Source organism: Canis lupus, chromosome 11 (assembly GCF_003254725.2).
Source record: "Canis lupus dingo isolate Sandy chromosome 11, ASM325472v2, whole genome shotgun sequence".
NCBI lineage: Eukaryota > Metazoa > Chordata > Mammalia > Carnivora > Canidae > Canis > Canis lupus.
The window spans coordinates 44448408-44476043 of NC_064253.1; the positions used below are offsets into that span (position 1 = coordinate 44448408).

At 39.8% G+C, this 27636-nt stretch overlaps 2 long non-coding RNA genes across 2 annotated transcripts in view; both read right to left on the reverse strand.

Moving 5' to 3' along the window:
• LOC112650429 (uncharacterized) overlaps nucleotides 1–2804 on the reverse strand; it is a 67977-nt gene extending 65173 nt beyond the window's left edge. The window contains exon 1 of the long non-coding RNA XR_003130163.3: nucleotides 2627–2804. This is a non-coding gene — a long non-coding RNA (uncharacterized LOC112650429). The remainder of the gene's footprint in view (nucleotides 1–2626) is intronic.
• Nucleotides 2805–11931: 9127 nt separating this feature from the next.
• LOC112649815 (uncharacterized) lies at nucleotides 11932–26362 on the reverse strand. Its single transcript, XR_007414048.1, has 4 exons — nucleotides 24404–26362; nucleotides 16525–16641; nucleotides 15580–15714; nucleotides 11932–12787 (listed from the first exon to the last, which is right to left on the reverse strand). It is a non-coding gene; the product is annotated as an uncharacterized LOC112649815 (long non-coding RNA).
• Between the last annotated feature and the right edge of the window lie 1274 nt (nucleotides 26363–27636).

Consider the following 27636-nt stretch of genomic DNA (forward strand, 5'->3'; position numbering starts at 1 on the left):
ACTTGTTACAGCAGCAGCTGGAAACCAATACAGCCCTTAACTGCTTTCCTCTCCAAAAAGAAAGCAAGAAGGACAGATTGTATGGAACAAAGGAAAAGGAAAAGGAAACTCTATAATCAATATTATTATCATCTATGTTTGCTCAAACTAGGAAATATGTGTTCTGTAAACTATAATGTTCCTATTGAAAGATAATGCTTGCCTACACAGAAAGTTGGAAAATACAAAGAGGAAAAATAAACAGCCATTGGTGACATTCCATCCTTTTTCATGTATATTTATATACATAAACTATTATGTATATTTTTATATACTTGAGCTTCTATTATCAGAATGTGGGAAATAACCAAGAGAGACGGGTTTCTGTTGCTCACTTTGTAAATGAGGAATTTGAGGACCAGAGAGGTTATTCAGACTGGTGGCCCAGTCACACTACTCATGAAAGACAGAGTCTGGATTCCAACAGAGATCTTGGTTATCAACACACCTCTGTGAAGTTCCAAAGTGGGAGTAAAACTACAGGTGGGCAGAGGGGGGAATCCATCAATTTTGATGGAGACTTTTAAAATCCTCTACTGCTGGGATCCCTGGGTGGCTCAGGGCATGATTGGTGGGGGAGGGGTCCTGGGATCGTCCCACATCAGGCTCCCTCCATGGAGCCTGCTTCTCCCTCTCCCTGTGTCTCTGCCTCTCTCTGTGTCTCTCATGAATAAATAAATAAAATCTTTTAAAAAAATCCACTACTGCTCAAGGTAACCCACAAGAGAACCAGAAGCTTGGAATGTGGTGCTGAGGAACCTCCCCTGGAGAGCCAGTCTTCCTTTTTCCTAAGTTGACTCTCCTAACAAGCCAACGAGGCTGGGAAAACATTAGTTAGATGTAACTGATACTGAGATGAGATGCACAAATTAAGTTAAAACCCCCTTTCATAACAGCAGGCAAACTGCTCTCATCCATAGAGCAGAAGGGAAATAGAGTATTTTTCTTTTAGAGATAAGGGAGAGCAGTAGAGGGGGAGAGAGAAAGAATCTTAAGCAGACTCCCTGCTGAGCACAAAGCCAGAGGCAGGGCTTAATCTCACAGCCCTGCAATCATGACCCGTGGCCTGAGCCAAAAGCAAGAATCAGACGGTTGACTGAGTTGCCCAGCTTGCTTTCTTTCTTTCTTTCTTCCTTTTCCTTCCTTCCTTCCTTCCTTCCTTCCTTCCTTCCTTCCTTCCTTCCTTCCTTCCTTCCTCCTTTCTTTTCTTCCTGCCTTCCTTTCTCTTGAAATCCTCCAGATAAAGCCTTTCACATTCATGCATTTTATCTACTGTGTAAACAATACTGTACTACTCTGTTTTGTTCCACCTAAATTACTTGCTTTGTCTTTTCAAAAAGAACTTAGAAATGAAGAAAGAGGGGAGAGGAGGAAAGAGAAAGGGAGAAAGGGAGGGAGAAAGAGAGAAAGAAGACTTGTTGAGCTGTATGCAATGAGAAACATTGATTAACATGCTCTCACAATTTTTGCATATCGGCTTCATCCATAGGCTCCTTTTTTATTATTATTCATTAAACATTTCTATTTGTGCCAAGCAATTGGGAATTGCTTGCATTTAACAGTTTTATGCCTCGTGCAGTCAGTGATGTAGAGAAAGTAATGTAAATGAAAATAAATTGGATATTATGCCCAGCAAGAAAGCACCCCAGTCTGTATCCCGCCTCTAATGCACTGCCTAAGCCACAGTGCAGAACTTCTAATGCACTGTAATTTCCTCTTCGTAAGGTGCAAAATACAGCCCCCACTAATGGTCAATTTGAAGCCTGTTTCATAAACGGAGAGAATATCTGCCTCCCGTGAGCTCCTTGGAAAGCTGGTGTCCTCTATGGGTTCTGGCCATGACATTCATCCTGAAGGCAATTTGGAGAGAGAGACAATAGCCAATAAAGCTAAATCATTCCAGAGACATCAGAGAGCCCTCCTCTGTGCCTGGGTGGTGGAGCTGGGCTGTAGCCAATGCTGTTCTATCGACTTAGAGTGCAGTTGTTCCTCTTTCAAGGTCATTTCCCCAGTAAAGCAGAGTAAGGGAAATAGGATTGGAACTGAGATGAGATCCCTGACCCCTTTCATACAGAGTCTATAGCCACAGAAATGTGCTGCTCACTCTCTTTATTCCATGTATCTGTGGCTCACAGTCCCAGGGCTTGGCTGTTCCAGAGCAATCTAACTACATGGTTCTAGTCCATGAGAGGATTTGTTCATTCTTATGTTAGGATCTGAACCCAGTGATGATATGGTGGAAATGGTAGAAGCAGGCTTGGGATGAACACTTCCCACACACCAAACACTACTGCAAAAGCCATATATTTTCTCTCTCATTTAATTCTCAAATCAACCCTAAGAGTTAGAAACTATTGTTACCTCCATTCCCTACATGAGAAAACTGAGGCATAGAGAGAATACATAACTTCTTTGAGACAAGAGTAGCTCTTACAAGGAGGAGTCAGGATTTGAACCCCAGTTATCTGCCTCCAGAGTCTTTAGCCAACATCCCTTCTGCCTCTTACCCATCTATTTTTGCTAATTCTCACAGCAACCCCCAGGACTGGTAACACCATCTAGATTATACAGAGTGAGGACAACTGACCTTGCCCAAGCTCACTCAGCTTCTCATATTTGTTTCTAATTCCACAGGGCACTGGTTTTGCAGACATTTTTCTTCTGCTGAAGTCTTCCTAGAGGCGAAAATTTATAGGAAGCTTGGGGCCAAATAAAACTTTTCCGTTCGGAGCAAGAGAAGGGGGAGCCCTGCCACTCTCTGCACCCCCACTTGCAACAGAGGACCAACATCCTCTTTGTTCCTGTCACAGCACTTATCATAATTTATAATTATTTTATGTCACAATGTGATACTTATTCACTGACTATTGGCATAAGAAGCCTGTAAGGGCTGTGAGGACAAAAACTAAGTCTATCGTACCTGCCATTGTAGCACCCGGCCACGCTCCAGGCGCATGGCAAGCATTCAGTAAATAACTACTGAGGGGCGCCTAGGCAATGCAGTCAGTTAAACATCTGACTCTTGGTTTCATCTCAGGTCGTGATCTCAGGGTCTTGGGATCAAGCCTTGCATCAGGCTCTGAGTTGGGTGTGTAGTCTGCTGGAGATCCTCTCTCCCTCTCCCTCTGCTCCTCCCCCTGCTCATGCTCCCTCTCTCTTTCTCTCTAAATAAATAAATAAAATAGTTAAAATAACTAGCTAAATAATTAATTACTGAAATGTACTAGTAAGGTAATATTTTTTTCCCCAAATCTTATTGCAGAGTAAATCAAGACAAGACAGGACTTCCAAAAACTGGAGAGCAGAGGGAAATGTTAAATGAGGTTTTCGACTGATTGAGGCTTTCGTTGACATCTGCTATATATCACTTTGTGGGGACCCTGGGCCTAAACTATTGTTGCTGCCACTGTCCAGAGAAATTGAGTCAGTGAAGCCACCATGTGGCTCAGTTCTCAGCCCAGTGGACCCCCAATGAGCGGGAAGAGAGGATGAGCCCAGTGAGCATCTTTTAGGGAGGTCGACAGCTACACTGATGCACAGAGGGGTTTTTTTCTTATTTCAGTGTGAGATGTCTACCCACACCGTACCTGATGAATTCCCAGAGTAGCATCTACTGAAACATTTCAGTGTTCCAAAGGTTTTTATCAGGAAGTTCTGCTAGAAACATAAAGCAACCATTAAAGTAGAACTCAATAAATGTGGCTAGGTCAGATAAAGATGTAAAGTATTCACAAAGTGAAAGGAAATCTAGAGAAATATTTTTAGCAAGTTTGATAGACAGTATTAAAAAATCACCCCGATTAACGGGAAAAAGGCGCAAGACTCCCTAGACAATTCTGCAAAGGAATAAAAAGACAATTTTCCAAAGAAGGAATATAAATGGCAAATAAATATAAAACTCTTCAACTGCACTCCAAAGCAAAAGAACTGTGACTTAAAACCACAAGGCAATGTCATTTTTTAAAAGTCAGGTTTATTGAAGTATAATTTATGTACAGTAAAATTCACCCTTTTCAAGTGTATAGTTCAGTGAGTTTTGACAAATATATACAGTCATGAAAGCACCAGCAAAATCGAGATATAGAACATTTCCATCACCCCCAAGAAATTCCCTCAGATCTCTCTCCTGTCAATCCTTCTCACACACAAACCCTGTCCAACATTTTTCCCCCCGATAGTTTTTCCTTCTCTGGGATGTCACATAAATAGAACCATACAGTAAGTGGCCTTTTGAGTCTGGCTCAATGTCTTCTTCAGTCTATCACATTTGTAAAGGTGTGAAAGGTAATAATACTGCTGGTGAGCGTGCTCCAATACAGCTAGCATGTGTATAAATTGGTATAAGTCTCTTGGACATAAACTGGCAATATGTATCAAGAGTCTAAAAATATCGATGCACTTTGATCACTAATTTCATTTCTTTCTTACTTGCATGAAACTGCTTCCAGTGTTGAGACACTGGCAAATGTCCAGATTTGTTTTACAACTTGATTTTATAGCAAAGAAAGACAATTCCAATCCCATGCATCAGGAACTGCTTTTTGGTTGGCCTTTCTCCATGGAGTAGGATCTTCACAGATACCCACCAGAATGTACTCGAGCTTCTAGGTCAACAGAAACATTATGGAAAACTTTGGAGGCAGAAAAACAGCAAATATTTTTGCCAACAAAGAAATTTAGCTCATTATCATCCCTTCATTTTTCCCTTGTCCTTTGCATTACCTACCAGGAGCTTTTCTAGAGCACACACAACATATACATTCTAGCCATCTTCTGAAAGAGGAAAATAAGAGAAGAAAATTTTCTTTTAGATAAAATTGTCCTTATTTTGCTTCAGAAACACTCGTCATGAGCAGAATGGTGTCCCTGGCTAGATCACTGGCCTGAGCAGCATAAACTGACCACGCAAGTTGAATGAAGGCAGATAGCAAACACCAATGTTAACTCTCAACCATCCCAAAGAGAGAGCTGAAGAGAAACTCGAGTCAAGGAAAGGAGAGGCACAATGCATATCCTTATCACCCAGGAACGAATTAGATCCATGTAACTGCTTTCAGTGGGAGATAGAACAGCTTTCTCTCTTTCAATATGCATAGTCAACATACATGATCTTCAGGATTCCTGACCTTTCCTTCAAGAATCCCAGTTATTTGGGCGCCTGGGTGGCTCAGCCATTGAGCATCTGCCTTCGGCTTAGGGCATGATCCTAGGGTCCTGGGATCAGGTCCCATATCGGGCTCCCTGCTTCTCCCTCTCTCTCTCTCTCTCTGTGTGTGTCTCTCATGAATAAATAAAATAAAATCTTTAAAAAAAATCCCAATTACTTCAGCAGTAATTTCCAAACAGCTTCTGTCAACACTTTGATCCCAGTTTAGGGAAACACTGCTATCTAATTTAGAATCCTGGTCCTTCTCATCTTCACATTTTTCTAATGAGCATAATTCACAGAGGCTTACTTATAAATGAGTATGGAAAGTCACAATGGACTGACAAAGCCAGCAACATCCCTACAAGTGGCCAAGCTCAGCAGAAGCTCTGACCTGTCATCTCTAGTCACCTCTTCCTCCTAATGAGAGCACAGGAGGTAGAAAATGTAATACATGCTGGGAAACACTAGTCACAAGAGAGGTTGTGACACATCTGTCCTTAGAGATGGTGAGAATATAAAGAGGCCCATCCATCTTGGATTGAGATGGTGAGAATATAAAGAGGCCCATCCATCTTGGATTGCTTTGATGCTTTCCTGTTTTAACCATGAGGCTGGTTTTGAGACTTTGCTCACTTCTATGATTTTACAGAAGGTAAGTTGGGTTATTCTGAAGAAATTGTCCTAAGTAACCAACTAGACAATGTGTCACATTAATGTATGGAATTATTCAGTCCTAGAGACAATTGCCCATGTAGAATAGGAAGACCGTGAAGTGAAAAACACAGCATCCATTCATGAATCTCTTTTCCCTAATTCCTAGGACCCACTGGACCTTCAGGATGAATATTTCCCATTTCAACTCAGCCAACCTACCTTGGCCCTGAAAAGAACCAATAAATCCACCTATAATTTATTTAAAAACCTTCACAGCACTCCATTCAACCAGTTCATACAACACGTTCTCTTAAAAAATGGTCCCATCACTGGGAATGAGAAAATACAAGTGAGGGCCACACTAGGTTTAGAGTGACCACATTTAAAGGTTTGTGGACTGGAATTCCAAGTGCTTCTTGTCTAGATGCTGACAGGGCAAATACTCTGCATTTAGCCACAACTGATGGAGTATGTGTCCACAAACATTTCTTAAAGAAATGATGAACAGAATTTCATCCACAATTTTCCCTTCATTCAAGGAGCCCTCAACTTCTAGAGTAAAATTAAAAGCAATAAACACTCAGATTTTCTTTATAATTACAGTATTTTGTTAGCAATAACGAAATACTTTTTTTTCCGTTTGCATCTTGAGTCCCTTTAGAAAGAAATGTTTCATGAGCACATGATGTGGAAATGACCCTACTGTTAATGTATTGTTTCTATTCCGTGTGTAATATATTTTTACCCATGGTGAACAAAAGAAGAAATGATGCACAGGTCTCCTTAAGGGGAGTAGGAAAGAGGGAGACACTGAGAACACACAATTTTACTGTAAAAAAAAAATTCTCAACTAGTACCTGTAGATAGCTGGGAAGAATTTCTATAACAAGATGGGGAAAAAGTTGGAACCTTCATTCACTGAACTCTTCTAAACTTCTCAGGGTTGCCAATGACAGAAGCAGAGGGGGCTCTCAGATTCAAAGTCAATGCACTATCTACTAGGCACTGTGCTAGATGTGATCACTTCCATCATAGCCACAGGCAAAGGGCCTACACCTTTGTAGAAAGATTTGGCTGCCCTTTGCTAACCAGAGAATGCAACAGGACCTAAAGAAAGAGACTATCAGGATTGAGAGGCCAAGTGTCAGAGACCAGGGAAGCCAACGGTACAGCTAGCATTGACTGCTACTTTAGAGCAATTGATAGAGCACTGATATTCAGAAGAATTTCCAAAGGCTACAGAAATCCAAAGAGATGAAATGAAAGCTCAAGTTCAAGAAGAGTTTTCATGGTCACCAAGGTCTTCTCCCAAGACACCTCCTTACCATAATATTCCTTGCCTTGACCGTATTGCTGTGGTCCCTTGCAGGACAAAGTCGGAAATTAAAATTTGTCAGGATCCTAAGAATGAATCCACATCTCATGTTAAACAAGCTAAAGAAAATAGTATGTCAAACTGAAATACCAGTTTATTTTTTTTCAGTGAGAAATCAAAGAGAGTGTATAAGGTCCATGCAATCATTGTTTTCTGGCTCTGTACAGAGATATTTATGAATAATCTATTAAAATGTACCTAAAAACAAATAATAGTGGGGCACCTGAGTGGCTCAGTTGGTTAAGAATCTGACTTTTGGTTTCAGCTCAGGTCATGATCTCAAGGTCATAAGATTGAGCCTTGTGTTGGGCTCTGTGCTGGGTGTGGAGCCTGCTTAGAATTCTCTCTTTCCCTCTCTCTCTGCCTTCCTTGCCAAACTCCTCCACTCAAGCTCTCTCTCTTCCTCCCCCACCGCCAAAGAAACAAGTAATATAAAACCCAGCTCACGTTTGGTTAAGCAATAAATAGAGTTTATTGACTCAAGAGCTCAGAAAGTCTGTGGTAGGGAGTATTGCAGGTAAGGCCTGATCCAGCAGTTTTAGACTATCACCAAGGATTAAATTTCTTTCCATCTATTCATTCTATTTTTCATCATATTGGCACACTCTTAGGATTACTTCTTTTCATGGCTACAAAATGATTGCTTGCAGCAATAAAATGTATGCACATTTTTAACAATTCAACTTCAGTAAAAGAAAGATGGCTTCTCTCTGTCCAGCTAACAAACAAAGTCCTAGACTTCACTTTGATTGGGTCAACTTAACCCTGGATTAATCACTGTAGCCAGAGGATTGGTTTAGGCCTAAGTCAGTGTCTACCCCTGAGCCAATCACTATGACAGAGAGTATGGGCTTAGAAGAATTGGTTTATGGTTGATCTCTGGAGTTAAAGGATAGCAATACCACCCAAACTGTGATACAATGGTGTACAGGATATATGGAATGAGATGGTTGCTTGGGGGGCAACTTATTGTATCTGTCTACTGTAAGAAGCCATACCATAATTAAAGGGTTGCTTTGTGACATGGAATCAGAATGAAGAAAAACAGAGATACACAAGTGCTTAATGGTATCAAGGTAAGTAGTAAGATTCACCCAACTTTCTACATGGATTTCCATTTTTTTTAAATTAAAGTTTGTTGGTTTTTAATTTTGTTTTTTGTTTTTTTGTAATCAATGTGGGGCTCAAACTCATGACCCTGAGATTAAGAGTCACATGCTCCACTGACTGAGCCAGCAAGGTGCCCCTTCACATGGATTTCCTTACTAAGGGTTCTAGAACATCTTCTGACTAACTTATGATTCTATCAAAGAGTGAATGGAATACAGAGACAAATAGTATGTGATTCCACAGACATGAGGTACCTAGAGTAGTCAAATTTATAGCCACAGAAAGTAGAATGGTGGTTGCCAGTGTCTGAGGAGAGGGAATGGGGAGTTATTCTTTAGTGGGTATATAGACTCTTGGTTTTCCAAGACAAAAAAATAATTCTGGAGATGGATGGTGGTGATGATTGCACAACAGTATGAATGTCCTTAACACCACTGAACCATACATTTAAAAATGGGAAAGATGTAAATTTTATGTTATGTGTATTTTACCACATTTTTTTTAAAAAAAGGAATAAATGGATCCATCAGATGAGTTTCAAGCATATCTCGCAGATCTTGGGGTTGAATTTAGGTATCACCACTCTAAAGTGTTATGTGCTTGTTTTTAAATCAAACTATGAAAAAAAAAAACAAGTAGTATTTTCCTGTTGCAAAAGAGATGGGGTCAAACACCACAATGACACCTAATGATGAAAATGTCAACATTTGGGCTCAAAAAACAGGATGGAGGCAGTCTCCTAGTCTCCGGCCATCCCAAGAGCTAAGCTAAGTGTGTCCAGCTTCGACTGGTTTGGCTGGAGACAATTTCAGTCATGTTCTAGGAGAAGGACCCCTCCACCCCACCCTGCAGAGCTCCGGTCACCTCACACAGTAATAGCCAGAAGGTGATGGAGATCACCTGACCCAGGTACTCTGAAAACAAAGCCCAACCTTGCCAGTGTGAAAATCATTCTATTCTCAGTGGCTATCTTCTGCGTAGTTTGGGTTATGAGCATTGGTGCCAACCCATAGAACTGCTGGCTCTCCCTGCAGGACCAGCCCATTACTGGGCCACCTGAGAGAAAGCTGCTGGAGGCATCCAGGAGGGAAACTGGCTTGTTTCAAGGAGAGAAAAACCAGTTTCTCTCCTCGTAATCTTACATCCCAGTGCTTAGAGAAGTTCACTCTACTCCCCAGGTATCTACTGAAAACCCTGATTTTATTTCAGAAACAATAGGGCAGAGGAAAACAGATCATTGGTGGCTAAAGCAGCACCTCCAGGGGCCTGGAAAGAGAGCTGGTGGCAGGAGAGCAGGGAGAGGGGGAAGGAAGTAAAAGGAGTGAGAGTGCCTGCTAAGGTTTAAAAGCCACACAAAACTGCAGCCGGGCTGCAGTCGCCTTAACATGAGCAATGGTGTTCTGCAGAGCTCTTTTCTTTTCTTTTCTTTTCTTTTCTTTTCTTTTCTTTTCTTTTCTTTTCTTTTCTTTTCTTTTCTTTCTTTTCTTTTCTTTCTTTTTCTTTTCTTTTTTTAAGATTTTTTATTCATTTGAGAGAGAGACAGAGAGAGCCCAAGCAGGGGGGAGGGCAGAAGGAGAGGGAGAAGCAGACTCCCTGCTGAGAAGGGAGCCAGACTTAGGACTCAAGCCCAGAACCCGAAGATCACCACCTACCAGACCCAGAGTGAAGCAGATGCTCAACCTCTGAGACCCCCAGGCGCCCCTGCAGAGCTCTTTATCACACTTACTTTGATTTCTTTACATCATGTGATTCCTGCATATCCAATCACAGAACTCTTAAAAACTCCATGCGGGTGCTCAGCTGATGTGGTCCAACAGCAACCACAGACACTCCCTTCAAAGAATATTTCTAACTAAAGGATAAATTTACAACTAAAGGGTAAATGTTTCACTGGCTTAGTAGTTTCTATAGAATTAAAGACCACTGGGCAGACGGGGTGGCTCGGCGGTTTAGCGCCACCTTCAGCCCAAGGCCTAATCCTGGAGACCAGGGATGGAGTCCTACGTCAGGCTCCCTGCATGGAGCCTGCTTCTGCCTCTGCCTGTGTCTCTGCCTCTGTGTGTGTGTGTGTGTGTGTGTGTGTGTGTGTGTGTGTGTGTGTGTGTGTCTCATAAATAAATAAATAAAATCTAAAAAAAAAACAAAACAGAACAAACGCTGGCTGTCGGTGGATTAGTATTTCCTAAAGGAGGGAGTAAGACATCAGCTAGTGATGAATTTGTGTTTTATTCAGGTTTCATAGTGAGTGAGAAGCTTAACACACCTATTATTAGGGTGGTTATATATTATTATTTGTGATGTGGTAAACAGTATTTTGGGAATACATTAAGTATAGGACATTGTGGTAAAATCTATATGTACATCAGCTCTAACCCTTAAAACACCATAAGGTCAGTATCATTCAATTTATGGGCAAACATATCAAACTTGTAACTTGTCCAAGATCACATATTTAAGAAACACTAGATCTGTGATTCAAATGAAGACTGAGTCAAAAAAAAACCCCTCATATTTGTAATTATTGTGGTTAAACAGTCTTTATTGGACCAATGAAGCTTTGGTGGGCATTCTACACTTTGAATACCTCTCTCAGAGGCATCTAGACAAGCTGGATGTTGGAAAAACAGAATTTATCCTTTAGGCAAAATAGACACCAAAACTTAAAGTTGCATAGTGTCCCCTGTGAATGGTGATAGCCTGTCTCATCAGGAGAGGAAATGGATGTATTCCTGAATAATAAGTGAGTTTCTCTGCTTTCAATCTTGCTTGTGAAGCCTACTTCAAAGGACTGTTGCTGGCCTAGCATCAAGATTATGCAGCCAGGTTGGGGGCTGGGGGCGGAGGGCACCTGGGTGGCTCAGTCAGTTAACCATCCAACTTCTGCTCAGGTCTTGATCTTGGCAGGGTCCTGGGATGGATGGAGCCCCCCATTTGGCTCTGTGCTCAGCAGGGCGTCTACTTCACCCTCTCCCTTCACCACTCCCCCTGCTTGTGCTCTCTCTCTGTCTCAGACAAATAAATAAAAATATTTTTAAAAATATTAAGCAGGGATTAGCAGACCCAGGTTCAAATTCAACTTCTACCACCTCATAGCTGGTCAACCTTGGTCAAGGCACGTAATTCCTAGAGCCTCAGTTTTCTTATCTATAAAATGGGCATCATAATGTCAAATTATTAGCCTCCTTTTGATGTTATTTTTTGAATAAGCATGCCATTGCACTTTTAATTCTCATTTTTCTACTGACTAATGATGTTGAGTATCTTTTCATGTGCATATTTGCCACCATGTATCTGCTTTGGAAATTATCTATTGAAATCTTTTACTCATTTTTAAAAATTAGGTTGTTGGTCTTCTTAGAATTAAGTTTTGAGAATTTTCTAAAAATAAATTCTGGATGAATACCAAGTAGAAGTGAGGATATGCAACAATTAGAACTCTCATATATTGCTGGTGGGAATGTAAAATGCTACAGTCTCTTTGGAAAACTGCTTGGCTGGTTCTGAAAAAAAATTAATTATACACCTACAAGATGACCCAGCCATTCTAGTCCTAGGTTTTTAACCAAGAAAAATGCAAGCATATGTCTAAACAAAGCCTTGTGCATGAATTTTCATAGCAGGTTTATTGGTAATAGCCCCAAACCAGAAGCAACCTAAAAGTCCAGGAAGAATTGAAAGAATAAACTGTGGTGTATCCATACCATGGAATATTACACATTCATAAAAAGGAGTGAAGTACTGATACATGCTACAACATGAATGAATCTCAAAATCATAATGCCAAGTGCAAAAAGCCAGACAAAAAAGAGTACATATTACATTTATACCCATTTATACCCAATTCTAGAAAATGCAAATTAATCTATAGTAAGAGGCAGATCAGTGATTGCCTGGGAACACTAGTAGAGGGGCATGGAGAGGTAGGAGGGAGGGAATACAAGAGAGCACAAAGAAACTTTCAGCAATGATGAATATAGTCATTATTTTCATCAGTCATTGTTTTCCAGATTAATATATATATAACACAAATATAATTGTATATAATTTTATGTATATTTCAAAATGCATCAATTTGTACATTCTAAATATGTGTAGTTTATTATATGACAATTACATCTCATTAAAGCCTTAAAAATTTCTTAGCTCCCAATATTCCCCTTGCCTTGTTGCCCCTGATACAGAGGAGAAGCCTCCAGCAACCATGTATATACCACACAACCCATCTTCCTAGCCAGAGCTGGTCCATCTGATGCTGCAGGTCACTAAAAATGAGAAATTCAAATGTCAGTGTCCTGGAGAAGAGGTCCATAATTTTCTTTTTCTGACGTCCCCGGAGTTGCCTGGATCTAGTTGATCCAAAGACTGGTTATTTTAACTTATAGATTTCAGGATCTGAGTGTCCCATCAATATATTCCTCTCATGCTAGCTAGCTGGAGTTGGGTTTCTGTTTTCGGCAATCCTGGGGAAGAAATGAAATTGACAATTTACTCATGGCATTGAGATTTCTGACACGTTGAATCACAAATGGCCACACTCCTATTTTAAAAATAGGGTGTTCAACTGGCTCCATGAGTCATTCATCCATCCCTTCATTTAACACACTTTTATTTGATGGCACACTATGTGCCAGGTGCCCAGTACCAAACATTTTCACATCTTCTTCAAATTATATAACAGCCTGTATAACAATCTCATCTTTACAGTTGAGAAGGGTTTAGAGGGTCTCAGTTACTTGCTTAAAGTCAAAGAATTCTTAGTAAGCATTGGATCCTATCAATTTGAGCCCAGGCCTAACTTCAGAGGCTACACTCTGCCATCTTCGCTACCCATGCTCTGTTGCCTGCTTGTAGTAAGCCCCAACATCAACAGTGTGCTAAGCGTCCAGCCACTGTGGCTACGGAATGCAGGAGCCAGGGGCCCGAGATGCTCCCCTCATACTTTCATGGCCAACAACAGTATCAGTGGATGGCAGCTCCGGGCCTTGCACCTGTGGACCTTAGTGTCTTGGGAACAGATGAATTATCTATTCTAAAAGGTAGGAACAATCAGAGGATCCCTTTTCCCCCTGTGTTGCTCTGTTACCTAATAATGAATCTCTCAGTAACAAATGAGCAGCTAAATCCTGAAAATAAAAATGGTCATCCGCAACTATAGGAAATGTCCAAGGAATGGCATCTTTAGCCACAAATCAAAAGATAACGGGGCTAGGATATTCTTCCTGAGAACCCTTGGGAACTTTGCACACTTATAAAAAGCTCAGGTTTGAAGTTACATTTTTATACCATTGCTGGAAACACCCCTAATAATTTCAGGAGCACAGGTTCAAGTGAGAGCCAGAGACCTCATGACACTGTTCTTTTCCTCAGGGAAGTAAGTCTACCAGAGTAGAAGATTTTCATTTTCCATTTTAGAGATTTCAGTATAGTTTAAATGTGTAGCTCTTGAATTTAAAAATATAATAAAAGATGTCTCAATAAAAAAATAATAAAAGGGGAAAATCCATAGATCTTCACCTTATATAGTCTTCCTTGTCATCAACCTGCAGAAATATGAAAGCTGCCCAGGGCTCATGTGTACTGAATATCATCACAGTGACATTCGTAAGAGGGAAAATGGATAGGAGTATTCAATAATCTGGTAATGTTAACATAGCTTTTGTTATCATATCCATATGGTAAAAATTATATACACATTAAGCATATTTTCAAACACTAATAACATAGGGTAATATTTATGATTTGTTAAATTATAAAAATAAGAGTACAAAAACAGGTATGCAGTTTGATCCTGACATGCATGGTGTGTGTTTACGTGAGTGTCTCAGGAAGAAATACACCAAAATATTAACAGCAGTCATATCTGAGTATGGGTAAAATGCTTTCCTTCCTACTTTTATATAGTATCATTATTAAAATACATATATGCTAAATGTAATGTGGTATTGTCAGCAGATTGGATCCTGGAACAGAAAAAGTATATTAATGGAAAAACGTGTGAAATCTGAGTAGTCTGTACCTTAGTGAATAGTTACATACCAGTGGCAATATCCTACTTCGATGACTGTACCATTGTTAAGTAAGATGTTAACACTATGGAGAGCTAAATATATCTCTGTGCTATCATTGCAACTCTTTTATAAATATAAAACTATTTTTCAAAGTAAAAAGCTTTTAAAAATACATATATGGCAAGACAAGAGGAACAACAGTGACAGATAAGCCATTTGTCTTTATTTGTTAGGACTGCATAATTTAGTATGCATAAAGTGTTTTATTTTTCAGATGTATCTTGTTTTGCCACCTAGATTGTAACTTTTTACAGCCAGTGCTACCCTGGGCTCCTCTGTATCTATCCCCCAGATAGCACTTAGACCAGCGCTGGGCTAAGGATGAGCAACCAAGATCAACAGGTTCATCGATTAGTTAACTTGTTCTGAGAAAAAAAGGCACTAAAAGGGACACCCTAAAATTCACTGTTACGCTGCTTTTTCTCATTTTTGCAAGTGCTGATAGCTCAGTTCCAAGTGCATTTTTGATGAACAACAGAAAATATTAATAAACTAGTTAGTTCAACTCCTATGAAATTGCATTTTTAAATAAAAATGTCTCATATCTGCATTCATATAGTTCAACTTAAATAATAAGTATTTTACATTAGTCACTGAGGGAGGCCATCAAGGCAATATCTTACAAGCCACAGTGTACATTTTAATGCAATTATCATTTCCATGAGTTCCTCTCCTACAGGGCTTGCTATTTTGCACTCTCAACTCATGCATTTTCTTCTTCCCCAGAGGTTACATGAGCAATAAAATTCTCCCCAGTGGTTTGGGATTAATTTCTAAAATACCATTCCAGGGGCACCTGGGAGGCTCAGTCAGTTAAGCTTCTGCCTTTGTCTAAGGTCATGATTCCAGGGTCCTGGGATCAAGCCCTATAGTGGGCTCACTGGTCAGCAGGGAGTCTGCTTCTCCCTCTCGCCCCGCCCCTCTCTCCTGCTCTTGCTCTCTCTAAAATTAAATAAATAAATAAATAAATAAATAAATAAAATCTTTAAAAAAACCCCACCAATTCAAAAATCACATCATGACACACTGATATGTCTTGATCAGTTGTGAAATAGGTAGCAGCAAGTAACTCATTACTATTTTTTTCAAACCTCCAAATTTATAACTGGTTTATCTTTTGCTTTTTAATGTATATCAGAACAGATTTGAGCTAATCCTTCTAGTAGCCTTACATTCATACTCACTCACTCACTTGCATCCCCAAATGGTTTCTTGAGTCGGGGAGAAAGAAGTGCAGGAAGAGCCAGGGCTCTGGGAGCCATGCACAATGCTGGCTTGTTCACATGGCACAGGTCAATAGAGCATCAGCCTGTGTGCAGCTGCAGACAAAAGGAGGTTGAGAACTGCTGTTATAAAGGCTTAGCAACTGCTGTATGTTCTGAATTCAGAACCCTGGAGTCTTAAACTATTTCACCACATACAAGATGCTTATTTAGCAGGTATATGTAACCTGACATCCGTACGGATATCTCTTGTGCTATGGCCATATTCACTGAAAGTGATGCTTTTTAAACTTTTTTAAAATTAGATATTTTTTTTCCAAACACACTCTTACAATTTATTCATTTATACAAAAATTCTCCCTGAGTGTCTACTGTGTGCCAAGAAGAGAGCTATATTACAGTAATTAATAAAACGGATGCTATCCCCACTCACAAGAAATTAGTTGTGGAGACAAACAATAAATCAGGCAGAGACTTAAATAAAGAATTATAGAGTGCCAAGTGTCTTGAAAAAAAATGAATGGGATACTGGGAAAGGAGGGAGTCTAATCAGAGAGGGCAATCAGAGAGAAGGTTTCTCTGAAGCTTTAAGTTTAGGCTAAGCCCTAAAGGCTGGGGAGAGGTCGGCCAGGCAAAGAACAGGGAGATGGTGCATGAGGCCAACAGCTCTTGAGGTTGACAAGTGAAAATGTGCCCTGCTGCTGATCTGCAGGCCATACAATTTCTCCCCAGTAATACTCAGCAGCTCAGGTAAACAATACAGGGGGCCTATGTTGGATTGACACAGAATTGGAAATTCTGGGCATTGGGTGTCACTGAGCGTCTAGGAGATGGGAGAGATGAAGGTACTTTAGAAATATGAAAATGTTAACATTCTGCAAGAGATTGGAGAGACCCAATATTTACCAATGCTGACAGTTTTTTGTTTTTCCTCCTCTGCCATCCTTGCAGAGATCTGAATGCCTCTGATCCATCATAGGGACTCGGAAATGTCGAGCAGATTTCGCTAAAATCTGGAGGTGCCTGGAATAGAAGTGCAAGTTCACATCATCAGGATTATATCATTTCTTAGAAGACAGCCATCATCTATATATCAACAAATGGAGCCTAAGGCAGCAGTTTCTCCAGTACTTTTCTATGATTCCATCCCCAACTTGGGGAATATTGTAAAATCCGTGATAACTTGCCATGTCCCACATATTATCCACCATTAACATAAATCAAGGTTTCGTGTTTGTAATTTATGTCTCAGCACTTAGAGAATACCTTGCTAGTTATTTTACATAGATAAATCAAATCAAAACTTTGTTAATAAAATATTAGAAATGTCATAAGACCTCTGATTTATTTAAAGATGTCTAACATTCTCGATCTCCATTTATTTCAAGTTTTAAGAAGAAAAATGGTTAGCTGGATCATCCTGCTCTTATTTTTATTCCTTAATTTAGGAGATTACATCTCAGCTCCAAAACCATTTTTAATAATGAGATATGCAATTTTTAACTGTTGATGTTTTTAAAAGAATAAACATGATTAAGATTAATTTATGTAGTCCCAGATATACTCGAATAATGGATTAGTCTGTAGAGCACATTTGATTCATGTCTGATAGTCAAGCTTTTATTTTAGTTGACTCCAAAATTTACTCCTTTGTTTGCTTAAAAGCCAGAACTGCTTATGCAATAGAAGGAAATGAGTATAGACTGAACACTTCTGGGGAGTACCCAATTCCCCAGATTACCAATTGTATATATTCACAGGGAATGATGAGGATACAGCAAGTTAACATTGTAAACAAAGAGCAAAAGGTATCCATGGATTATAGAAAGGTTCTTTTCAAGATAAGAATTAAATAAATGAGAAAAAATAAGAGGGCAGCAAAAATCTTTTGGGTAATGGACAGATTTTTGGCATAGATTGTGGTGATGGCTTTACAGTGTATACTCCTCTCCAAACTCAAGCTGTGTACAGTATGTATGTACAGTTTTCGTATGTCAATTATACCTCAGTAAAGTGGTTTTTACCAACACAAGCAAACAGAAGAATTAAATAAATAGAAGATACTGAAAGAAAAAGACAAAATTTGGATAAGCTCACAGAAGAAGAATGGAAGGGTTGCTTTTCTTTTCTAGCAAAGAGTTAAGTCCATACCAGATCTCAAGGCAGAAACTGATTGTCCATTTTTGGTACTTGTCCACTAATGCTAAGGATTTATCCAGAGTGTAAAAATATAGGAGGTTGGAATAGTCAGGCAAACCAGGCGGACGATCTCACTTTGCCTAATGACCTAAAGGGAAAGCCACACATGCCTTACAGTTTTCTGGGACCAGGAAGATAGGAGAGACTCACTCTGCCTCTCCCAATTCCTGGACAATTCTGGGAATCTCAAGTCTTGGACATCTCTTTGTTCTGTCTGGTGGGACTTTGGGTATCATGTGTGGCCCTGAAGAGGCCCTGAAATGCTGTATCTAAAATACAAGGTGGGATGTGTCCTAGGAAGAAAAGAAAGTGTCCTACTCTCCTGCTCTAGCCAGGGCTCCCTCGTGGTGCCCAGAGATTCAGTATGATGGAAGCAGACCCATTAGAACTTAGTGGTTCATGATAATGGCCTTAATACTCTAAGAAAGAGAAACCTCAAACTACCCTAAGCTTAAATAGTGTAGAAGCATAAAAACAGATGTAGGTCTCAGGCCTTCTCTGACATGTGAAGTCATCAATATAACAGTCGTGCCCCATATACTTGAACTTAACCTTTGAACCAGAACATTCAATGTCTACAATTGAGGCATGCTTCCTCAATTCTCAATTATTTCTCTTTCAAATCCAGGCTTTCTTGGGCCACTAACTGCTTTCAAAAGTATTTCAGGCAATTCCTAGTTTTCTAATAAGGTTGACTGGGCTACAAGGAAATTGGTTAATGTTAACACTGGGTCCAGTAGGTGGGACAGAAGAGGCTGGGATTAGCAGGGATCTAGTTACATGTGCCTGACGTGAATGGGCTTGTATATTAATAAATTGCCTATACAAGAGGCTTTGGGGCAGAACAAGAAAGAAAAGAAGCTTGTGACCTGGTAAAATGTTCTAAGAAGTTTGACCTCAAAGTGAAATGGACAGCACTTACAAAATATTTTTCTTAAGAAATTGAACCACCATCTTATTGAAAGCACTCACATCTATCAGTTAAAACAAATAGAATAGATAAGGATAGCAGTTGAGGCTACCTTGAAGAAACCACTAATCTTAGAATGTTGGACCTTCTACAGAAATTCTGACATAGCTTCTCCAACAAATTGATGGCATTAAAAAATGAGTGAGAGTGTGTGTGTGTGTGTGTGTGTGTGTACCATTTAGAATAAATGAAACTTTAATGATGTTAACAACCAATTGCAACATGTAGACTGTATTTGGATCCTACCTTGCACAAACTTAATGTGAAAAGTCACTCTGGAGATAATCAGGGAAATTTAAACACAGACTATTAGATGACACTGGGGAAAGTCCTTATCAGTTACAAGTCTATCCTGAAGTGCAATGACAAGATACTTGGAAATTTTCTTTAATGTTCTCCAAAAAAAAAAAAAAAAAAATGGTGTTGTAGCTGAGACAACATGAGCAAAATGTTAATTTTTGTTGAAGCAGAGTGACAGGTAGACGCAGGTCCCTTCTAATCTCTTGTGAATATTTCACAATTTCCATGATAAAAAAGGTTTTAAAAGCCAATGTATTACCATTAATCTTAAAAAGTACATAAATATCATTATTATAACATAATTTATCACAGCACAAAATGGAAATAACCTCAAAGTTCTGCAGCAGGAAAAAGATCTTTAAAAGTATGATAAACCAATCTGACAAAAATTATGCACCATTAAGATGACAATAGAGAAAAGAGCAACAAAGAAAGTGCTTATGGAATTATTTTTAGAATAAGGACTATATCCATATTATGATCTTAACTCTTTAAAATATGTGTAAAGATACACAGAGCAGAAGACTATGAAAGAAAAAATAAAATAGCAAGTTGATGTATTATAAAATGCAGTGGAACGTCTTTCTCTTTGGTGAGACAACACTGTTTCTGAAACACATAAAGAGCTGACATGAACAAAACAACAAAAATTGACCTGGGCCTCCATATGCTGAAATGTAACATAGTGCAGCAGAAACAGCACCAGCTTTGGAGTTGGGCAATGTGGGCAAGTTATTTAAACAATCTGAGACTCAGTTTCCTCATCTCTAAAATTAATATAAAATATCTACCCTTGGGGACACTGCAAGGATCAGCAGTGTAAGTAAATATCTATCACCTGCAGTAAACTTTCTGTGATCAGAACTATTTACTAACTGTCATATTAAGTGAGGTGGATTCTGGAAAAGAGAAGAAAAGGAGGTGTGCTGATGGTGAAGCAACTGGAGACGTTTATGGCAAAACAGTTTTTTTTTAAAGATTTTATTTATTTGTTCATGAGAGACAGAGAGAGAGAAGCAGAGAACAAAGGCAGAGGGAGAAGCAGGCTCCACACAGGGAGCCTGATTTGGGACTTGATCCGGGGATTCTGGGTCACACCGTGAGTTGGAGGCAGATGCTCAACGGCTGAGCTACTCAGGCGTCCCAATGGCAATACAGCTTTAGCACAAAATTGAAGACAGGGCATTTTGCCATGAGGCCCTAAAATCCCACCTGGGCCAGTTGCAGTGTAAGGACTAGCTGGAGAGGTGCTAAGACCTGTCTGGTGCAATGAGGTAGAGGCAGGCAGTGGGGAGGCAATGAGGTTACCCTACAGGAGGATGGGAGGGCTATGTAATATGATGTTCAACTATTCAGCAGCTCCAGGGCAAAACTTACAAGTCTAAAGGAAGGGGGAAGAAGAGCATGACTAGAGGAAACTAAGAAAAAGAACCTAGAGGACCCAAAATCTGCATAAGGTACAAAAAATGGGTAGGTACCCTTATATAGGGCTAGAGCCAGGCCTCCTTGGCAGTGACAGACGACCCCTAATGGCAATTGTTATGATGGATAATAGGTTTCCAGAGCGTGAATGACCTGAAATTCATGTAAGACTATTTTGTCCTTTCTCTCTGTTCTACAAGATGAGAATATTAAGGCCAGAAGGGGGAGCTTCCACAGACTGTGGCTAGGCTCTGTGGCAAAATTCTGCCTAGAACTCTGCCAATGAACTTGCTATACCTCACTATGCCATCTTCCAAGATGGTTTGCCCCATAATCACCAAGTCAATTATTTTTACCCATATTTCATAAATATATGTTGCTCTCCCTGTCTCAGAACAAACAATAAAACATAAGCTCTCATTCATTTCACAAATCTCTTTTACATCAAATGCTCCCTGCTAACTTTGAATTATTTTGTTGTATATAACAAAAGAGAATGTACTGAACATTTGTTCAGTAAATGTTCCATCAGCACTACTATGGCCAGGCCTATAAAAATGAGTGCCTCAGGGGTGCCTGGGTGGCTCAGTAGTTGACCGTCTGCCTTTGGCTCAGGTCATGATCTCGAGGTCCTAGGATGGAGTCCTGCATCAGGCTCCCCGTAGGGAGCCTGCTTTTCCTTCTGCCTATGTCTGTGTCTCTCATGAATAAACGAATAAAATCTTAAAAAAAAAAAAAAAAAAAAGTGGTTCAGGCCGGTGGTCAAGGAGCCAACAGGCCAGGGAAGAAGACAAGTTTGCCAACAAATAAGCTTAATCCTACAAGTACACTTTGTAATGCTCAATACACTGTGGAATGAAAGAGAATAGAACTCATCAGACCTCGAGAGAGAGAGAGGCAGAAGGAAAAGAAAACCTCCCTGATGGCTGATCCTGGAGGAAACCCCGAGACAGAAGAGTGGATCAACAAGTAGGGACAAGAAGATGGCTGTTTCCAGTAGGTGCCCAGCACAATAGCACGGGGAAAGGACTGAAATCACGAGAATTACCAGAAAACATGGCAAGTAAACACAGGGGTGGGAGCCGGGTTGGGCTTGTGCAGAGAAAAATCCATCAGGCAACCCGGCAGCAGAGACAAGGCCAAAGTAAAAACCGACTTCTTTTAAGTCATAAGGAAATATTTTTTTTTTTTTAAGATTTTATTTATTTATTCATGATAGACAGAGAGAGAGAGAGAGAAGCAGGCTCTATGCCAAGAGCCCGATGCGGGACTTGATCCGGAGCCTCCGGGATCGCGCCCCGGGCCAAGGGCAGGCGCTAAACCGCTGAGCCACCCAGGGATCCCCCATAAGGAAATATTTTTAAAAAGAGAGTGAAGAAATGTATATCTCGTCTCTGAGCTCTTAACTATAATCAAGCGATTAAAAGGGAATCATTAAAAAAAAAAAAAAAAGGCGAATCATTACCAGTGGAAGTATAAGGAAACTCCAAGAACAGAACTAATACTGGCCTTGTACAGATCCTGGCAGCTGCTACCAAACCTATGTCTGATGGTGTTAGTCCTGGGGTGAGCATACCAGTTCCTGGCAAAACACTGCTTTTTCTCTCCTTTTTCTCTGGAATCCTGCCTCTTTTATTTTGGCTTCTACTTTCTTGCGGTAGAAACCAGTTGTGGTATTTAGATTAGAAATACCAAGTGAAAAATACTCAGTCTTTGTGATGTGGTCTCCGGTCCTGTAGAGCCTCTAACAAATGATCCTTCAAACCCGTCCAGTAATGAAGTGCTGACTGACAGCCTTCGAGAAGCAGACCCTCCTTCTCTACAGAACCACCTCTGTGGGTGTCAAATTATAGGAACATATTATTACAAGAGGGAACTATCATTACAGCTTCAAATCCAAAGTCGACTCTGAGGAAACGTTTATGAGTGCTGCAAAACATGTTGTGAGCCACATAGGAAGGTCAAGGAAAGGTCGTTGTAGAAAGGGGCCCCTTGGAAGCAAAAAGAGTGGGAAGCCAGTGTTGCTTGTGGACCTCCTTTGAGTGAGGCACCACCATAAGTCCTTTACATGTGTTATTTAACGGTTTTCTTCCCTTCTCTCCTTATTTCACTCAGATTTATTCTTCCAAGTATCTCACAGTAGTTTGCACACATTATATCATTTCTACTAAGGAGGATCTTGGATCTTGATTCGAGCAAGGAGACTGTCAGTGCCAGAATCAGAGGAAAAACCTACTTCTTCAGACTCCCAGGATATATATTCTTTGTAAGAGTTCCTACTATTTTTTCAGAGGACACGACATTGAAGGATACACACTGACACGAACATTAGTATTTCTTAAAACACATAGTGGGCATAAAGAATGCTAAATACTCTGTGGGGTTTGCCCTGTGCCAGCACATCCCTCTGTTCAAAATTAGTACATTTTCTGAAACTGGGTGCTGATCTGTGAATGAACCCAGGAAGAAGAAAGTCGTACGAGGACTTCACTCTCCTGCCTGACAGACTCTCTCAAGATGGCCGTGCACCCCTGACCACTGATTGACATTCTTCCCTGCTGCATGCTTGCCTGTGCTTCTTAGACTATTAAAATATTAATGGGGTCTTGGTATCTGTCATTATTAATTTTAGAGAGTAACAAGGACATGCTATGCCCTAGTATTGATAGATTTGTAGAATATGTTAATCCGTAGCACTCATTACTCAGCTAAGTTTACTTTTTTCAGATGGTTTTTCTCCACTAATCATTTCCAATATTTAACAATTTGTCATCTCCAACTATGCACGCTCGTTTCTTAGAAGTATTCATATATGTATTTTTATAATGTCTTTATAGCAACAATTTATTAAACAATTGTTGTGCACCATCACGTAATGACAAAATCTTCTGACAAATACCTAGAGAATTCAGCTAAAAAATGAGGAGATTATTAAATCTGGCAGAAAATAATATGTTCCTGCTATCGAAATAGAAAAGCTAAGGCAAAAAGTTAAATGACTTTCTAACAACTAAGATGCATGAAGATCTAATCTTTTCTCATTCCTGAAGCTTGAGATTTAGATTTGGGGTGTGCATTTAACAAAGGCAGACTCAGGTACTTCCCTTAGAAAATATGACTCAAATATAATTGCAGAAGTAACTGAGAAGTATCTTTTTCTTGTCACCCAAAACCTTCAACACAAATTATGTACAGAGGAAAAGAACAAATCACTCAGTCCTTAAGAAGTAATCCCAAATTCTGTCTTCAGGAAATGATTCTTATCCCACTTTACAGTCAATGCCATCACACATACATCTTTTTATTCTCCTCGATCTATTCCCACTATCTTTTCTACTGATCAGTACTTTACCTGCCCCAAAATGGGATGATGGTGGCAAAATGCATAAACCACAGTCTTAAGTTAGAAAATTATGCATCATACCCCATTACATACAGCATAATCTCTACCTAAACACTTGAGATGAATCAATGCTCATGCCATCCTTCAGATAACTGTGTTACTACTTACTTACTGTACTGTTTTCCCCCTCCAGGAAGAAGACTGAGGAAAGGGTGAGGAATGCAAATGGAACCAGAAAATAATTTGACTGGTTGCATGATCATCTTTACTATTTATTAAATACCTCTTAATGGAGCTTCAAGAAGAAGCAGAAATGTTTTCAATTTAGAGGCTGAAATAGCCCCAATTGTGCTTTATCTAAGGCCATCTCTAATCACAAATCAGATAGTGATACATCTCTTTTTAATGTGACTAGCATGGCTTTTCATGGCCCAGACTCACCAAATGACAAGTTAAAACAATAGGCTGCTTTGCTTGTTCCTCTCAGTCCACAACTAAAATGCAAAACAAAGCAAAAAATAAAAGCAAAAAAACAAAACAAATAAACAAACCTCTGGGGGAGGTGTTTTCAATTTTCAGTATTGTGCAGTTCACGCTTCAGTTGATAATCCAGATCTCTTCTAATGACCTTGAAGGAGTTTACAGTTTTTCAATTGTAAATGTAAATCTCAGCCCATCTCCCAAAAGCATTCAATAATGAATAATTCTGTATAAGAAAACATTATACAAAATGGGATGCTCTGAAAAGAGGGGGTTGTAACTAACCCATGATTCCCCACCAACTCCTTACTTCCACTCAGGTCATCAGAACTCTTAAAAATTAGTTCCCTTTTTGGTATTTATAATATATTGAAAACTTCTTGGTGAATGAAGCTCCCTTGTGGGTTAATTCATCATTCTTAAATCAGCGATTAGTCCTTATTAACTGTAAAGGTGGAAAGTATAGTAGAAAAGATAAGAGAATGTTGACACCATAAACATCCAGAAAGTTATTACATTTCTACTTCATCCCTGACACAGCACTTACTCCTTTTTCTCTCAAGTCTAACGTGGGTATGGCAGGGTGTGGGCGTGTGTGAAAAAAGGGATAACTCCCTTTTTTGCTCCATCTTGGATTAAACTACTAACACTCTTCAAAGTCAACCTTTTTGGCCAGACACTGGCTCTCTTTGTCCCAGCCTTACGAACACTGCCACGATAAAACTAGTGGGTAATACTATGGACTGACTTGTGTCCCCCACCTCCCGGTTCCTATGTAACCCACAATGTGATGGTGTTTGGAGATAGGGCCTTTGGGAGGTTATACATGTTTAAACAAGGTCATAGGGAGGGGCTTGTGGGATAAGTGTCATTATAAGAAGGCACAGCAGAAAGCGTGTTCTCTTCCTCTCTTTCCAAAGAAAAGGTCATATGAGCACATGCTGAGATGGCCACTGTCTGCAAACCAGGTAGAGAATTCTCACCAGAACCCAACCACCCTGGCACCCTGGTCTTAGACTTATAGCCTTCAGAACTGTGAGAAAATAAATTTCTGTTCTTTAGGTCACCCAGTCTACAGTATTTTGTTATCACAGTCTGAGCTGACTAAACCAGCCAAAGAGACAGAGATATTTTGGGAAGAGTGATTTCCAAAAAATAGAGTTGCTCTAAACTCAATGGACATTTATTTCACCTCCTTCATGTCCATACTTATGAAATTTTCATTTAAACACACACTTTTTGAGGTGCCTGGGTGGCTCAGTCACTTAAGTTATTGCCTTTTGCTCAGGTCATGATCTCAGGATCCTGGGATAGAGCCCCACATCACATGGGGTTCCCTGCTCAGAGGGGAGTCTGCTTCTTCCTCTCCCTCTCCCCCACTACTTGTGCTCTCTCTCCCTCCCCTCTCTCTCTCTCACACACATACACACACTCTCAACAAATAAATAAATAATTAAAATAAACACACACCTTTGACTGGTGCCCAGGGCTGCCACTCTAGAAAAGCAAACAAAAGCATCAGAATTGGGGAACAAGAGAGTGAATACAGCTCTTCTCAGAAGATGAGGCAAGTCCATTTTCTACACATGGTATCCTACTCCAATTGCAGCAGATAAGAGCAAAGGCGCTTTGTGATCCCTCTGTGAAGGAGCCGGAACCCTGCCATGGAAGGGGTCAACATCAGGGCAGAGTGTGGGCCAGGTTATGTTTGCTAAACGGTCCTTCTGTACCTGGGCCCTGCCCACGCCTTGTATCTTGCACTCCCCATTTCCTCAGTGGTATCTGATAAACTCAAGGGAGTTCACTGAAGATGACTGGCCTCCAACAAAGAATAACTTAAAAGGAGAGGAAAAGTCCTAAGCCCCACTGTACAGACCACAGATTTGTTCAGTTCTGACTTGCGAATCTGAAGCTTTCTATATGACTCCATATGGTTGTGTTATATTAGGGCTCACACAAGGCTAAGATACACAGCTAGGTTTACCAGCTGCCAGTGGCCAAAAGTGAGGAAGTTCTCAGAGACAAATCAGTTTCTAATAAACTGTTTTCCCCTGCTTTAAAAAAAAAAAAAAAAAAGAATAAAATGTCAATGCCATGCAGGCAAGTACGGAGAGGGAAATGAAAGCTCTGTCTATCACTGCAGGCTTTATTTTTATTTTTAATAAAACTGATTTGGATCAATTTGAGATAACTGCTGGGAGATGCAAGGCTTTACTTTCGGCTACGTCATTTGTTTTTGTTTCTGATCTGGGCTCAAAAGGAAGATTGCCAGTGTTTTTCCAGTGGCACAAAGCAGTTCCAGAAGAGTTAAAATAAGAAACCCTACCTGCTTAATCTGGCAGAAAACACATGAGAGGAGCAATCAGTTCTGGGAAGAGTTGCTCTGAATGAGGTATGCCTGGCTGCTTTAGGCCATGCTGTTTGTCAGTCTTTCAAAATTCGAGTCATTACCAGATGCTGATCTACTATAATATTGTGATATTTTATCTGATTACACTTCCCTGATTGTGCCTTATCTGCTATCTGCCTTCCCATTCTTCCATGTATATTAAATGCAGGTGCTTTTATTATTCTGAGAGCTAGAAAGTGTTGACTGCTCTGAATATAAATGGGGATATTATATCATTAACTTGCTCCGAAAGCAGGGCCATTCACTGTGTAAATCACATGCAAGGTACCTAGTGGAGACACAATAAACCATAATGTCTTGAGAAAGAAAGCAATGAGGAATGGATAAGGAGATAAAAATTTAAGGCATTGTTAAAGAAGGGTAATCTTCAAAATCCTATTTGGTTCTTTCAAACTAGCATTTGTTGATAATATAACCTTTATATTAGAAACTTTTCTAAGTTTGTATAAAAAAAGTTTGGGGGGAGGCATGATAATATGTAATGTTATCACTCATAGGATTGCATAAAAACACGATCACTAACATTCTATGGCTTATCTAAGGTAGAAGAACAATTCTAATCTTTTAGAAAAGTACACTATGCTTTGGCAAATATAGTCTTATCCTATCTAGGTGTATAACTTAAACAAGGTGAACCAATGGCCAAATGCTTTATGCATTTCCAGACATTAAAAGGTGAATAGTGTAAAATCTGGCTGCAAATTTCAAAGGAAGTAATATGCAGTGAATTAAGTCAGAACCGTGACAATGTGCTCCTGCCCAACAGTCTGGGGTTATATGCTCTGCTTAGTTCCCACTATGTTGGCCTCACTAAAAGTTAATCCACAGTTATTTAAGTGGAAAGTTTCAGAAAATCCATTTCTGGAGCAAATGTTATGTGTTATGTGAGAGTTG